The sequence below is a fragment of the Pipistrellus kuhlii genome, unplaced genomic scaffold, assembly GCF_014108245.1.
Source record: "Pipistrellus kuhlii isolate mPipKuh1 unplaced genomic scaffold, mPipKuh1.p scaffold_m20_p_4, whole genome shotgun sequence".
NCBI classification, from domain to species: domain Eukaryota; kingdom Metazoa; phylum Chordata; class Mammalia; order Chiroptera; family Vespertilionidae; genus Pipistrellus; species Pipistrellus kuhlii.
The window spans coordinates 79,731,066-79,745,454 of NW_023425540.1; the positions used below are offsets into that span (position 1 = coordinate 79,731,066).

Genomic DNA, 14,389 nt, shown 5'->3' on the forward strand with positions numbered 1-14,389 from the left:
CACACACACACACACACACACACACTATGTGAGACTGTTTTCCTGTGGCTAATTTGTTTGCATGTGCACTTTAAATATGGATACTAAGAGAAATGACTGGTTGCCTAAATACTGTAGCTAAGCATAAATATCTTTAGAACCTTCTTTAAAAAAAAAAGTGTTTCTGAAAGGCTTAAATTAGGTTTGAAATCTCTTTTTTAGAACTGGCGGTTAACTGTGGGTTCAGTTAGTCATTTGCCTATATCCCTTTTGATAAGAAGTGATTCCCCCTAACCTTCTAAGGAAACAAGGATACACAGCTCTCATTTTCCCCTTCTGCTGCTGAAACATTAGTCAGAGGGTCAGATGCATGTCATTATAAACAAAGCTCAAAACACTTAAAATAATTCTGTATTAGAAACTTGACTCTATCATAAGTCTCTTCTTTTTGGAAGTCATACTGAGCTGGTTAAATGCTCCAATTCCAGTTTTAACATTTAGGAAGCAGAAGACAATTCCAGGTAGTTCAAACTGGAGGAGGCTTAGTTACTACAACACTGGCTCCTGGTTGGCTGTGTGGGTTCAGTAAGGTCTACTCCTCCTCCTCTGGCAGAATTTGCTCCTGAATTCTGTGGTTCATTCTTTGGCAACTTTTTTAGCTATGGCCATGAATATTTCATTTACATTCATTGATGTTTTAGCTGATGTCTCCACGAATAATAAACTGTTGTCATCTGCCTAGGACTGTGCTTCCTGGAAATCAACAGCTCTTTTATTTGCCAGGTCAGCCTTGTTTCCTGATAAAGCTATTTCAGTGTTAGGAACGGCTTGCCTCTGAAGTTCTTTAACCCAATTTTTGGCTCTGGCAAAGGACTCCTCATTTGTGATATCATACACAACCACGGCTGCGTGTGCTCCTCTGTAGTGCATTGGTGCTGGGCTATGGTATCGCTCTTGACCAGCTGTATCCCATATTTCAAACTTTTTCTGTTGTGTCATCAAGACACACAGTTTGAGTTAGAGAAGCAGCCTGATGGTACTCTCTTGAAACCCATGAAATTTGCCTTTCACAACACAAAGCACTAGGCTTGATTTGCCAGCAGCAGACATGCCCAGAAGTACTAGTTGGAACTGGCAGTTAAGTAGTTAACTCAAGTTCACACAACAGGTGTTTTGAGCTTAAGTTATTCGGCCCATTGGGTCTTGTTGCTCCTCAATGAGCCATGTCCAAATTCGAAAGAAGTCCCTAATTTTAGTCTCTTAAATGAACTTCCAGGATGCAAGGTATCATTTTTTTCTTTTTCTTTCTGAAAGCAAAGAAACCCTAGACGGCAGCTCAACTCGCAGGGCCGCAGGGCGGAAGCTCCTGGCAGCAGGTCCCAGGCTGAGCCCGAGAGAAGGCTGTGGCTTTGGTGACAAGGTGTCTCCTCCTCCTCATGATGCTCCCCTTGGACTGGATGGTGCAGGGCTGCTGACTACTAAATCTTGACCGTCATTAATTACCAGTGGTTATGGGCATCTTGATTTCTTATATTATAATAAAGAGATACAGATCCTGCTCCCCCTGCACCTCAAGGCTTTTGTAGGGACCTGATGAGTTCCTGGAAGAGGAAGCACTTGGAAAGGAGCGGGAGAAGGACATCGATGACTCTCAGGTCTCTGGCTGGAGATAGGAAGTAGAGGAGACAGGAGACACTGGAAGAAAAACACGCTGGAGGAGGAAGCACTCAGCGTGATTGCACTAAGTTTCCTGCGCCCGTGCAGGTGTCCAGCAGGCCACCGGACGTTCACAACTGTTGAGCCAGGTGTTCTCAGGAACTGGACCCATAATCAGACATCTCCTCCCCATCAGCAGAGCTGCTCTGGCTCTGACAGCTGGGCCTCTGGGTACTCTATTTATTATTCCTAACCCTCCGGGGCCGAAACCCTCCACAGGGTCCTCATCCTTCCCTTCCATAAATCAGCGGAAGGGTCATGCTAAGTCCCAGGTGATAAATGAAGCCCTTCCCCGAAGGGTCTGGCCTGAGCCCAAAGCGGCAGCTTGCCTGTCGGAATAATTGTCCATCTAAATCATCCTTTGCCTCTGATGACAAAGCGTTAATGACAAAATATAGGTGATCCTCCAAGGGAGGAAAAGCTATATTTTTGCAGCTGGAAATCAGAGATGTATTATTAATAGTGAACATTAATTATATATTTTAATGCCCACCTGGGAGAGGGGATGGGGGCATAATTTGCAGAGAAGCGCAGGGGGCCCGCTGGAAAACTAGCACAATCCTTTTATTAAGTGCAGATCCTATTTCCTGCTCCCATGAATATTTCATTTGGAATATTCACTCCATTCTACCTTTTCAGCCATTTCTCCTCGGCTAAGCTGCAGTTCTAGACAAGTCCTTTCTCTTTCCCAATCTTGTTCTTGAGAGAGCGAAACTTATCCGGAAAGGATGTATCATTCTGGAAAGGAGTATCCTGAACACCAAATTACAGTGCAACTCGGTGTCCGGGAAAATCCGTATCAGCAATGGCGACCCCGTGATCACTTAGGACTGTGAACAGCTCTGGGGAAAGAATGAGAGGTATTTTCCTTGTTGACATCACTGGTCCCAGAAAGCCTTTCCAAAAATCGAATTCCTGGGGCCAGTCTTTCCTATGTTCTCCCACAGCACCCCTTCCTGCCTCCTTCAGAGCCCCCACTGTGAAATCCTAATTGCCCATCAAACACACACACACACACACACACACACACACACACACCGCCAAATGTGCCCATATTCTGGATGGAAGGCTAAGAAACAGCTTTCAAGAAGTTGCACAGCTCATCAGAATCGAACACTTGAACAACCAGGCAGAAATGTAAGCACAGGCAACCTGCCCCCGCAAAGAGGATGGACATCCTCAGGGCGGATGTGCCGCCAATCTCACAGCTGTGTCCCCGCAAGCACAGCACACCACTTCTGCTGCTGTAACACATTATATTAAATGACACACCTGCCTTCCTTTTACCTACAGACTAGCAGGGGTCCTCAAACTTTTTAAAGTGGGGGCCAGATCACGGTCCCTCAGAGAGCTGGAGGGCCGGACTGTATGAACTACTAATTCCTACTGTAACACCTCGGCTGCAGTCTGCCCAAAAAACCTGGCGGGCCGGATCAGACTCCTCTGTGGGCCGCATGTGGCATGAAACAAGTGTGCCTTTGCCCAAAAAAGGTTGAAAAACACTGGACTATAGCATTCCATCCTCACAATCTCACAGCATGATACTCTTCTTTATACAAACTTTTCATAAAAATAAACTGACCTGCCTGGCCGGTGTGGCTCACTGGTTGAGCGTTGACCAATGTACTAGGTTGGTTCGATTCCCCGTCAGGGCACCTGTGCCGGCTGCGGGCTCAATCCGCAGTAGGGAAGGTGCAGAAGGTGGATGATCAATGATTCTTTCTCATGATTAATGTTTCTCTCTCTCTCTCCCTCTCTCTTCCTCTGTGAATTCAATAAAAATATATTTAAAAAATAAATAAATAAATGGACCTTCAGAGATGCTAAGAAATAAGCCCTCCAAGGCACATGCTAGAACTGGTTCCAAAAGGCTGGCTCCAAAGGGGATGTACTGGACCACTGTGTCTAACTATTCAAATGTTTCCACCACTGGGGGAACTTGGGGAAGACAGTGGTAATCTATACCAATAAAAGGGTAATATGCAAACTAGACTGGATACACCAGACATCTTCTGGACAAAGCCATAGCGACTGTGAGGGCTGAGGAGGGCCGGCACTGGCAGCATCCAGCAGTGGCAGTGTCCAGCAGTGGCAGCAGCAGGGGGTGATAGGGATGGTGCCTTCCCCTGATTGGCTAGGTCACCTCCTGCAGAGGGAGGCCAGACTGTGGTTTAGGCCCACTCCCGGTGGGGAGCAGGCCTAAGTAATCAGTAGGACGTCCCCTGAGGGCTCCTAGACTGTGAGGCCCGGCTTAGGGACCTCTCCTCCCCCCTCCCCACATCCCCCCTTAGGTGCACGAATTTTCATGCACCGGGCCTCTAGTCCTAATCTTAAACAACAGCAAAACAAGTTCCATTTACCGACAGCATACCCAAAGCTTTGTATACATTATCTCATTCAGTTCTCCCAATAATTGTATAAAGTCACTAGTTATTTTCCCTATTTTATTGGTAAGAAAAGTGAGGCTCAGAGAGGTTAAGAATTTGCCCAGGCACACACAGTTTGTAAGTATAGAATCATAAATTGAAATCACATCTTCCCGACTCTAAAGCAGGTGACTTTTCCCTTGGGTACCTGCTTTGTCTTCTTAAAGACAGGTTGATTTTCTTACCGATTGCCCAGGTTGCATCTGACTGTCCTGCACTGTAGTTCTCCTTCCTGCCTACCCCTGGTTGCTGTCTCAGAGGCCAAGTCCTGGGCTCCAGCTCTGCCTCCGGGCCCCTCTGAGCTTACAGCTCCAGAGCAGCCACTTCTCCAGTCTAAAGCATTCCCTGACTCAGAAATTCTGGTTTGCCCAAAGAAAGAACTCTACTGGGGGAGGAAGGATCTATGAGAGATTTCTTTTCCTGGTTACCTTTCAGAACATGTTAAGGGACAAGCTCTCTAATTAAAGGTCAAAAGCATGTTTTTTGGGTTGAGTACTAAAAATTTCCCATAAGCCCTGGCCAGTGGCTCAGTTGGTTACAGAGTCATCCGATACACCAAAAGTCTGAGGGTTCAATCCTGGGTTGGGGCATGTGTGGGAGGCAACTGATTGATGTTTCTCTTTCATACCAAAGAATAAGAAAAAAGAATAAGAGTGTAGCTGAAATTCTAAACAAATCACATGATGTTTAATTGTGTGTGCAAATAAAATTATGCAAAACTCCTTAATTAGAGTATAAAGTTCAAAAGACCATTTAGACTTCGTGAAGATTTAATTTTTAATGACACGGGAACTTTCTTGTGAAAGCATGTTAGGAAAAGAAGAGCAGGTGTAAAGCTGTGCATAATGTATGCTCATAATTATGTAAATTACCTAAAAGGTGTGTAGGGATGGAGAATCTGAATATAAACACCCCGAAATGCTAACAGTGATGCTGATGGATAGCATTATGGAGACTTCTAATTTTCTTTTTTACACTTTGTTGAATCTTCCAAATTCTCCTCAATGAAAACATTTGCCTTTGTCATAGGGGGGAATAAACAGTGCAGCAACTACAACCTGTTGGGTCGTAACATTTACATTCACATGGGGGTCTCACGTAGATTTGATAGTGAACTTGAAAGGAGAACAAAGCTTTCAGATACTGCTCCTGGGTCCATTCAATGTTAAGAGAGCATTTTGTTTGCATGTTTCCTCTCTGGTCTTTCCCTTGGGAGGTAATAAAGTTAGAATGCCTGTGTTAAACAACCGGATCTGAAAGCCTGGGAGCCAAGGACAGTCTTTTCCCAGCCCCAGGAGAGGACGAGCAGTGACCTCCCCTTCTGACACATATTCAGGTGGGGCACCGATGCCATCTCTCCAGACTGAGGATAATAGCACAGTCGCTCCTGATTATGCTCCAGGTACAACCACCCTGTCTGTCACCGGGTCACTGTGGTGTGCTGGAAGGAGTGGGGAGGAGGGGGAAATGTAGAAAGGGACCATAATGGAAACTCATAATGTCTCCATGAAAGCCTTTTCTCTAAGATCAAACCCTCTCCTTCCTCCCCCCATCCAGACAGTCTGGATGCTGGGATACGCCATGTGGCCCATAAAAGTACCAGAGTTTCTGTGGGGCAGGGGTCCCTCTTCATTTACATTTCCTCGGGACTGTTGAAGCCATAGCTCCCACCGAGAAAATAAGCAGGTCCCAGTGACTGTAACAAGGCCCATGGAATGATCCACGGACTTTTTCCCCCATGAAAAGAGCAACGAGGAAAGTGTACTCTGTCAAAGCCTGTGGTGGACTTTATACCCATGTTCTGAGCAGCTCTGTTTCTGAGAACCACTCTTAATGTTGTACTAATAGAAACATGCTTTATATAAAATAAAATAAAAATCAGAAAGACACGTTAAGAGGGCTGCCAGTCCATTTTCTAAAAAACCAGAATTTCCAAGGCCAAAGCCATAATTTTATTATATGAAAATATACGTTCACCATGGTCCTTACCCAGGCCTATTAAGCCAGGGTTGAGGTGAGAAGCAGAAAAGATCAACAGTATACTTTCATTCAATCTCTCTTAAAATAATGATGCATGCAACCTCATGCCATTACTTTTTAATGATCTTAGCCTAGTTAATAGCACAGTAATATTCCAAAAAAAGGAGCAGGGAATTATTTCCACATTTAATTTTCATTGCAAAAGTGAAAGAAGATCTCTCTCTCTCTTTTTTTTTCTGCCAGAGAAGCTGTCTGCTGCCTGTGACTGCATTAGCTCTGCCACATTACAGCTGAGCTAATGGATCAAAACCAAGTGATTAGTTTCCTGCCCTTTTGAGCATTTCCAAGTGCGGACTGACGGGCTCCCAGAAGCCTGGGCATGGTTTCCAATGTCCACGTGAAGTTTGCTTGACTTCGCATCCAGTCAGGGCCTTGTGACCTTCCAGTAGACTTGACTTGTGATTTGTGCTTCCTTGTGTGTCTGAGTTGCACAGAATAATTAGGAAAGAGGGCTTTCGGTTGAGGGGTGGGGTGGGAGAGCTATAATAGAATCCATGCATCTATTCTGTCTTTCAGGCTCAGTTAAAAGCCCACATGATCCAAAGTAGCCTTATGCAAGGACCGACCATTAATTCATTAATGAGCCCATCCATTCTTTCACAAGATACTGTGTGCCAGGCACTGTCCGAGGCCCTGGGATACTGTCCTAAGCATCACAGACATCCTTCCCTGTGCTGGAGCTCACTGCAGCAGTATTCTGAGTCTGGGAATTCCTCCATAAAAGACGCTCTTGATTGTAACAAGCACGATGGATTTAATAAGACCTTTTGTTTCAGGGGAAGGGGGGGAAACTAAAAAGCAGCAAACCAATGCAAATGCTGATTGCAAGATGCATCTCAAATAATATTATATGTGGGGAAAATTATATCTTTAATCTCTATGAGATGCCACTACACACCCCACAGAATGGCTAAGGTTAGGAGACTAAAACACCATGCACTGACCAAAATGTAGAGGAACTGTAACCCTTATACATTGTTGGTGGGAAGGTAAAATGGTCAACCACTTGGTAAAATGTCCTGACAGTGTCTAATAAAACCAAACACACAATTGTACTATGGCCCAGCGATTCTACTCCCAGGTGGTTGTTACCTAAGAGAAATGAAAGTGTGTGTCCAAAAACCCTTACGTTAATGTCAGTGGCAACTCTATTTATACCAGCCAGAAAGCCAGCACAGCTGTTTGTCAACAAGAGAACCAGTGAACAAACTGCAGTAACTTCATCCGGAGACTACCACTCAGTACAGTACACAATACGCAGAAGAAACTTCTGCTACGGGCAGTGATATGGATGAATCTCACAGCCGTCATGCTAAGTGAAATAAGTAAATACGAATGAGTAGGTAGTATATGATTTCATTTATATGAAACCACAACAGGCAAAACTAAGCTCCGGTGGGGGGAAAAAATCAGAACAGTTATTGCCTTGGAGGAAAGGGGAGTGGGGATTGGCAGGAAAGAGATTCCAGGAAATTCTGGGGTGGCAGTAATACCTCTGTCTTTTTTTTAAATCCTCTTCTGAGGATACTTTTGCGTTTATTTATTTATTTATTTTTAGAGATAATGGAAGAGAAAGGGGAAAACAGAGAGAAACAGCAATGTGAGAGACACACATCGATTGGTTGCTTCCTGCATGGGCCCAACTAGACCCAGGGCAGAAAGGAGCCTGCAACCGAGGTGCATGCCCTTGACCTAAAGTGAACCTGGAACCCTTCAGTCTGAAGGCTGATGCTCTATCCATTGATTCAAACTGGCTAGGGAAGTGGTTGACAAATACATTAGTCAACAGAGCCAAATATCAACAGTACAATGATTGAAATTTCTTTTGAGAGCCAAATTTTTTAAACTTAAACTTCTTCTAATGCCACTGCTTCAAAATAGACTTGCCCAGGCCATGGTGTTTTGTGGAAGAGACATACTCAAGGGGCCAAAGAGCCACATGTGGCTCTCAAGCCGCAGTTTGCTGACCACAGGGCTAGGGCATACCCTTTGTCTTGCTAGGTACTTGGGTTACACGGGCATATTTATTTGTCATAACACACTTAACACTACATTTAAGAATTGTGCATTTCAATGAATGTAAATTTTAACAAAAAAAAAGGAGAACTGTAAACAAATATTGAACTGTAATTAATGCTCTGTATGCTGACTACAGCTTACTTTGATATGCATGAAAATGCATGAGTTGGGTGGGTGGATGGGTGGGTAGATGGATGGAAAGATAGATGTATAAACAGATGATAGATTGATGAATATATAATAAAGCAAGTACAGTAAAATATAATTCTAGGAAGTAGGTGGTTGGTATATGGGCAGTCACTATAAAATTCACCCTTCTCTATGCTGAATTATCATAAGAAAACATTAGGAAAATAGATATTTGAATCAAGTAACTATGGTAAATTAAATGACCATCAACATCATCTCCTTAAAAAGGGTTTAGGCCCTTTTTAAAACTTTGTTTTCGACTTTGTCTCCTGCTTAAAGAACCCATCATCATCTTGGTATGACATCTGAAAGCTCAAGATCCTTGCCCGTATACTGTCCCATTAAATAAACTGGACAATCAACATACTTGATCTTGTGAAGGCTTTAACATAGGTAGATGTATGTGATCCTCACAATGGTGTATTTATATTTTAATACAACAATTCACTTACCATCCATTAATTATCTCAAATTCCCCCATTGTCTAATATAGTTCCTCCTTTAAATAGAATAATTACCATGTTTTGTGTAACTTCTGTGTGCCAGCTACTATGCTAAGTGTTTTCACAAATCATCATCCTTATTGTAACCAACCTTAGGATGTAGATGTCACTATCCCTGCTTTACAGGTGAGAAAACTAAGGTGCAAGCATTTCAGACAGTTTCTTGAGGTTACTCAGCTGTTACATGGCAAAGCCAGCATTCTAAACCTGGCGTGTCTGAAGCACATGCATTTTAACATCCAATAAAAGATGGTCTTCAACGTTCTTTTCTGTTCTAAAATCTCTGATTCTAGATAGCTAAACAAAACAAAACACAACAAAAAACACTGTACTAGCTCAGCTGGTGTGGCTCAGTGGTTGAGCATTGACCTATGAACCAGGAGGTCACGGTTCAATTCCTAGTCAGGGCACCTGCCCGGGTTGTGGGCTCAATCCCCAGAATGTGGTGTGCAGGGGGCAGCCCATTAATGATTCTTTCTCATCATTGATGTTTCTCTTTCTTTCTCCCTCTCCCTTCCTCTCTGAAAATCAATAAAATATATATTTTTAAAAACTAGATATTGTGAGCACAGTTGTTAAGTTTATGGGATTTAACTGAAACTTCGAATGAGGGAATAAGTAGCTGAAATATCCCAGCCTACTTGAAGCATTACCTCCAGCAACTCCTGCAGCCTGGTTTATCCTCAGCTTTCTGAACACACCTTATGTTTTTTAAGCCTAACACAATGCAAAGAAAAGACCATCAGGGGTAAATCTGGGGAAGGGCATACTGGCTGTCACCAAGGACCCTGAGACCAACTGACTGCTACAGCTATGGGTCAGGTTTGTTGTGTCCTGGAAGCCACAGTGAAGGAGTAAACATTGAGTATTCTACAATATCTGCCTGCTTCCAGAACAAAGCAAGCACACAAATATACCTGCGGGGGTAAACACTTCCTTTTCTTGGGCAGCTTGGTAGAAAGGTGCAATATCCTTATTCAAGGAATGTTAACAGTGAACAGTACCCTTGGCTTTTTGTTTTTAATGGAGACAAGAAAGCATTGTTCAAATGGACCGACCTGGGGGAATGTTCCTTAAAGCAGTGGACAACTTTAAGTGGGAACTCCGTGGAGGCGTTGCTAAGAGGTTGAGTGTGAGGTTCATATACTTAGTTTTAGGAGACTCTCAAAAAATATTGATTTAGAATTGAAGACTCAAGATGAATAACTCAAGTTGACTGGTCTTTTGGTTCATACTGGGCAGCAATTTACTCATGACTGGATTCTCCAACCGAAATTCATGGGGAAGAAATTCGGAGTTTCGGGTGATTAACGCACACATTTTTCATCCTACCATTAAACTTTGCAAATGTTTCTTACCTAGCGGGTCAACCATAACAATATCCCCTTATGTTACACAGCACCCTGAGGTTCTCAAAACCCACCCCCCAGGCTCACCGCATCTTTGTGCAGCATTATTATTTCACTTTACAGATCAGAAAACAAGAGATTTTAAAAAATTGCCAACGATAGTTGGGACCGCAGGAATTTGGCCTTGCCCTATCACTCGGAATAGTAACAGTAAAAATGATTGCAACGGCAGAATCAGTCACAAAAGCAACAGAAATGAAAGCATCGCAGCATTTAGCAAGATGCTTTGCATAGGAAGGTGATTGATTCTCCAGCACCAGTTGATAGAGAACGTCCCAGCTCAGCAGCTCCCTCTGCTGGAAGAATCAGAATACCAGAGCCTGTCCATGAGTCCTGCCATTTTGACCAGCCCTCGCCACTGCCCCTGCCATGGAGGCAGCACTCAGTGAAACAGAGAGGCTTTCATCCTGATCAATGAGAAGCTCAGATTTCCTAAAACCTCTCGGAAACCGGCTGCAACCACAGACTCCCAGAGTCTGACCCTGTTGGTCTCGGCCAAGTCCTCATATCCAGCTTATCTAGAATCAGCTGCTGTCTGGCATGTTTCATCCCCAAGTCAAAATGCACACAGATGGGGCCCCAATTGAGTTGGGGACATCCGTCCTTTATTTCCCCTATTCCTGAGCCTCCTAACTGAAAGAAGTTTAGAGAGCTATCCCACGGGTCAAAGGTGAATGTCCCATGTTAGGATCCGTGAGCTGAAGACTTTTCTCGCCCAAAAGCAAATGAGAACTGGCTCCTTGCTTCCTTTACCTCCAGCACAAGCTGCCACATCCAGGCTCTGTAACTCGGCTGACCCGTCTCCCTCCCGGCTATAAACTAACCAAAAGGGCAATGACCTTGTATCTCATTGTAAAAAGCGCAGCACTGTCTTTTGTTAAATGGCACAACATTCCACAGACTTCTATGTTTCCACATATGACTGAGGTGCTCGTTCCCTGCGAGCCCCAAAATGAGTTATTAAGGATGACAGACGCTGGTATTCGGGAACTAAGATCGCTGTGCTCCTAAAGTTCTCTGAAGGCTCTACTTCAATGTTTTTGAAAGAGTAATTGGGCCATGAGGGTCCCTTGTGTCCCTTCTGACACCAGCAGAGTTTCCTGGTACTAAGTGGCAGAAGGGGGAAAAAATGATCTGAGTTGCTGTAGCTGAAGAAAAACATAGTTTATTGACACTCACCACTAGAATTTCTATCTGGTTCACTGTCACGTGGCCTGTTTCTTTCTTCTCAAGCTCTTCATTTTTGCATTGTCCCCAACTCACCTCCCTAATTCCACAAGGAAGATCATGCACGTCCGCCGTCAGGCCACCTCAGTGCTGAAGAGCAGAAGTTGCCAGTGAAGATGTAGGATGGGGGTGGGACGAGGTTTGCAGCCTGGGAAGAAGAGAGTGGAAGGAGACTCTATGGCACATCAATTACCAAGCTCGAGGGCTGTTCATTAAGTGGTTTGATTTATCTAGAGCGCCTCGCACATAATAAATGCTCAATAAACATTAGACCTTTTCACTCCCCCTTCCTGGAGCTCACCATCCATTTTCTACCTGCTGATTCATTAGCGAGCCTGCCGCATCTCTGAGTGATGCGCTGCACCGAGCGTGGACAGTTGATTCATCATGAATAATGCAATGTCACAATCTGGACTATTTATATTCAGATGAATTGTACATAATATGCCACACATACTAAAGAGGGACATTAATATTTAGCATTGCAAGCTAAGCCAGGATGATTAATATGGCTTTAACTTTGTATCTCCTTTGCAGAATGTTCAATCTTTTCTCCTCTTAAAGGGGACACTGTAAGAAGTGTTTTCTACATCAAAGGCGGGACTTGCTTCTCCACAGCTAAAAAGAGTGGAGCAGGATGTTAAGAAATCTCTGGAGCTTTCATCCAAATAGTTCAGCTCTGAGATTTTTATCCTGAGGAAACATTCCGAAAACACAGGAGGAAAAAAGTCTTTATGCACGATATATTATGACAGGTGAGTGGGTTAGTAAATTCATTCATTATACAGAACATTATGCAGTCATTAAAAATTACTTACACCAAGCATTATCAACAGCACAGAAATATACTTCTGACATAGAGTTAAGTAAAAATAATTAGCATAGACATTTGGACTGAAGGAGAAAAAAACACACACACACACACACACACACACACACACACACCAAAATGTTTACAATGGCTGTTTCAAAGTAGTGGGTCTACTAATAATTTCTCTTCCTACTTTTTCAGAATTTTACAGATCTATCTCCCCAATCGCTATTTGAATTGGAAAAGTCTTTTTAGAAATAAATGAGACATCGCTGACTCTCGGCTCTCTGTGGCCAGAATCCTTGTTTCTCTTTCATTACTGGGACTCCAAGTCCTAGCACAGGGCTTACCATACAAACAGACATGTAGTAAATTCTATCAACTAGGGTTTTTTTTTTTTTGCAGTAATAATTTCGACTATACATTCTTTTTATGTTAGCTAATTCCTGAAGCCAGATAAATGATGGAGAGGAGGCGATAACAGGCACCTGCCACCATGTATTGAGCACCTATTGTGTGCTTGTCCTGTGCCAGCCACTTACCTATATTGTTTCTCATCTTTGCAACAGCTTTGTGACTCCAGCGTTCTCATTCTGTCTACTAAGCCTCACCTAAGCTTTTGGATTATTCTAGTGAATTCCATAAGCAGAAGCTCTCTTGACACAAAGATACAAGCTTCTAACATTTCAGTTTCCCACCACAGAATGTTCTGGAGTTATTACTACTCCTCATCGTAGTTTAGTGCATGGGACAAGGGTCTACATACTTAAAGGGTCTAAGTATTTAAAATTGGGAGGTGGGGGGTAGTGACCCATAATGTCTTTGTCTCACTCATCCTGCTCTCCAAAACTATCAGGTTGCTTCACAGAAGCCCCAGGACCTGGCCTTCTTGAGTCCCTGGCCTTCAGCCATGCTGTGCCCTGGGCTGCTTCACCCCCACACCCCCACCTTGTAGGCAGACACGGATGCTGACTGAGCATCATGGTGATGAGCTCTTATGGACTCGGGTTTGTTGGATTTAGAGCGTGCTCACCTTCAAGGAGCCCTCTGCATGCTCTCTGCCTACACATGCTCAGTGCCTGCTATGCCCAGCCTAAGAGCTGGGGTCTAAGGGCATCCAAACATTCGAGGTCCATGCCTGCCTGGAGCTCACATCCCACCGAGGAGGCAGACATGCATGGTGAGAATCACAGGTAGGAGTGTAGAAACTGCCATGTGCCATGATTGGGAAATGAAGGGAGGTTAGCATAAGCGCCTTCTCCCCTTATCCAGAGGCCACTGAGGAAGCTCCAGCTGTCTGAAATAGGAAGGATGAGTAAAGGTTAATTTGGCCAAGGGATGGGCAGGGAGGAAACATGCGACTAGAGGAAACACGGCACCTCTGAGAAATAAGAACAGTCAGAACTTCCCAGAGGACGGAGAGCTGGAGTGAGAAAGGACCTGAGAAGAAGGCAGGAGCCTGAGGCAGGACCCAAGGGAGCAATTAGATGTCATTAAAGTACTGCAGAGGCTCAAATGGTGTTGGTTAAAGAATTCTCGCAGAGGGGCAGCAGGGGCTTGGGAGGGACTGAGAGTGCACGCCAGCTCCTGCTTTCTCCCTGGCACCTGCTTGGATATTGCCTCCTTCACGAAGTCTTCTCTGTACCTGCAAGTCAGTCTTGGGCGCCCATTTCTGCCCTGTCACCCTCTGCACGTGCTCGCCTCAGCAGCTGTCACAATCTATTGAAATTTCCTGTTTACTTCTCTGTAACATCCAAGTCTCTGTGAAGGCAAGGACCCCATTTACCTCGTCAACACGGATATCCCCAGTGCCACCAACAATGTGACCCACAGCAGGTGGGTAAACATTTACAAAGAAGCTAACATTTCATTGCAAACCTACTAGCTGCCAGCTATCCTAATCCTTTCATGTTCTGTATTAGCCCATCGGTTCTCCTGATATCCCTGTGCAACACCTACTGTAACAGACGAGTCAACCAAGACACCCAGGGCCAGATGACATATCCAGGGCTGCGTGGCAGTCACGTGGCTACTACTTGGCACCAGGGAGTCCCAGAGTCCGTGCTCTTG

The 14,389-nt window shown here is 44.3% G+C and overlaps 1 pseudogene; it reads right to left on the bottom strand.

Moving 5' to 3' along the window:
- Positions 1-499: 499 nt before the first annotated feature.
- Positions 500-14,389, bottom strand: part of LOC118703685 — a 45,227-nt pseudogene continuing 31,337 nt past the window's right edge.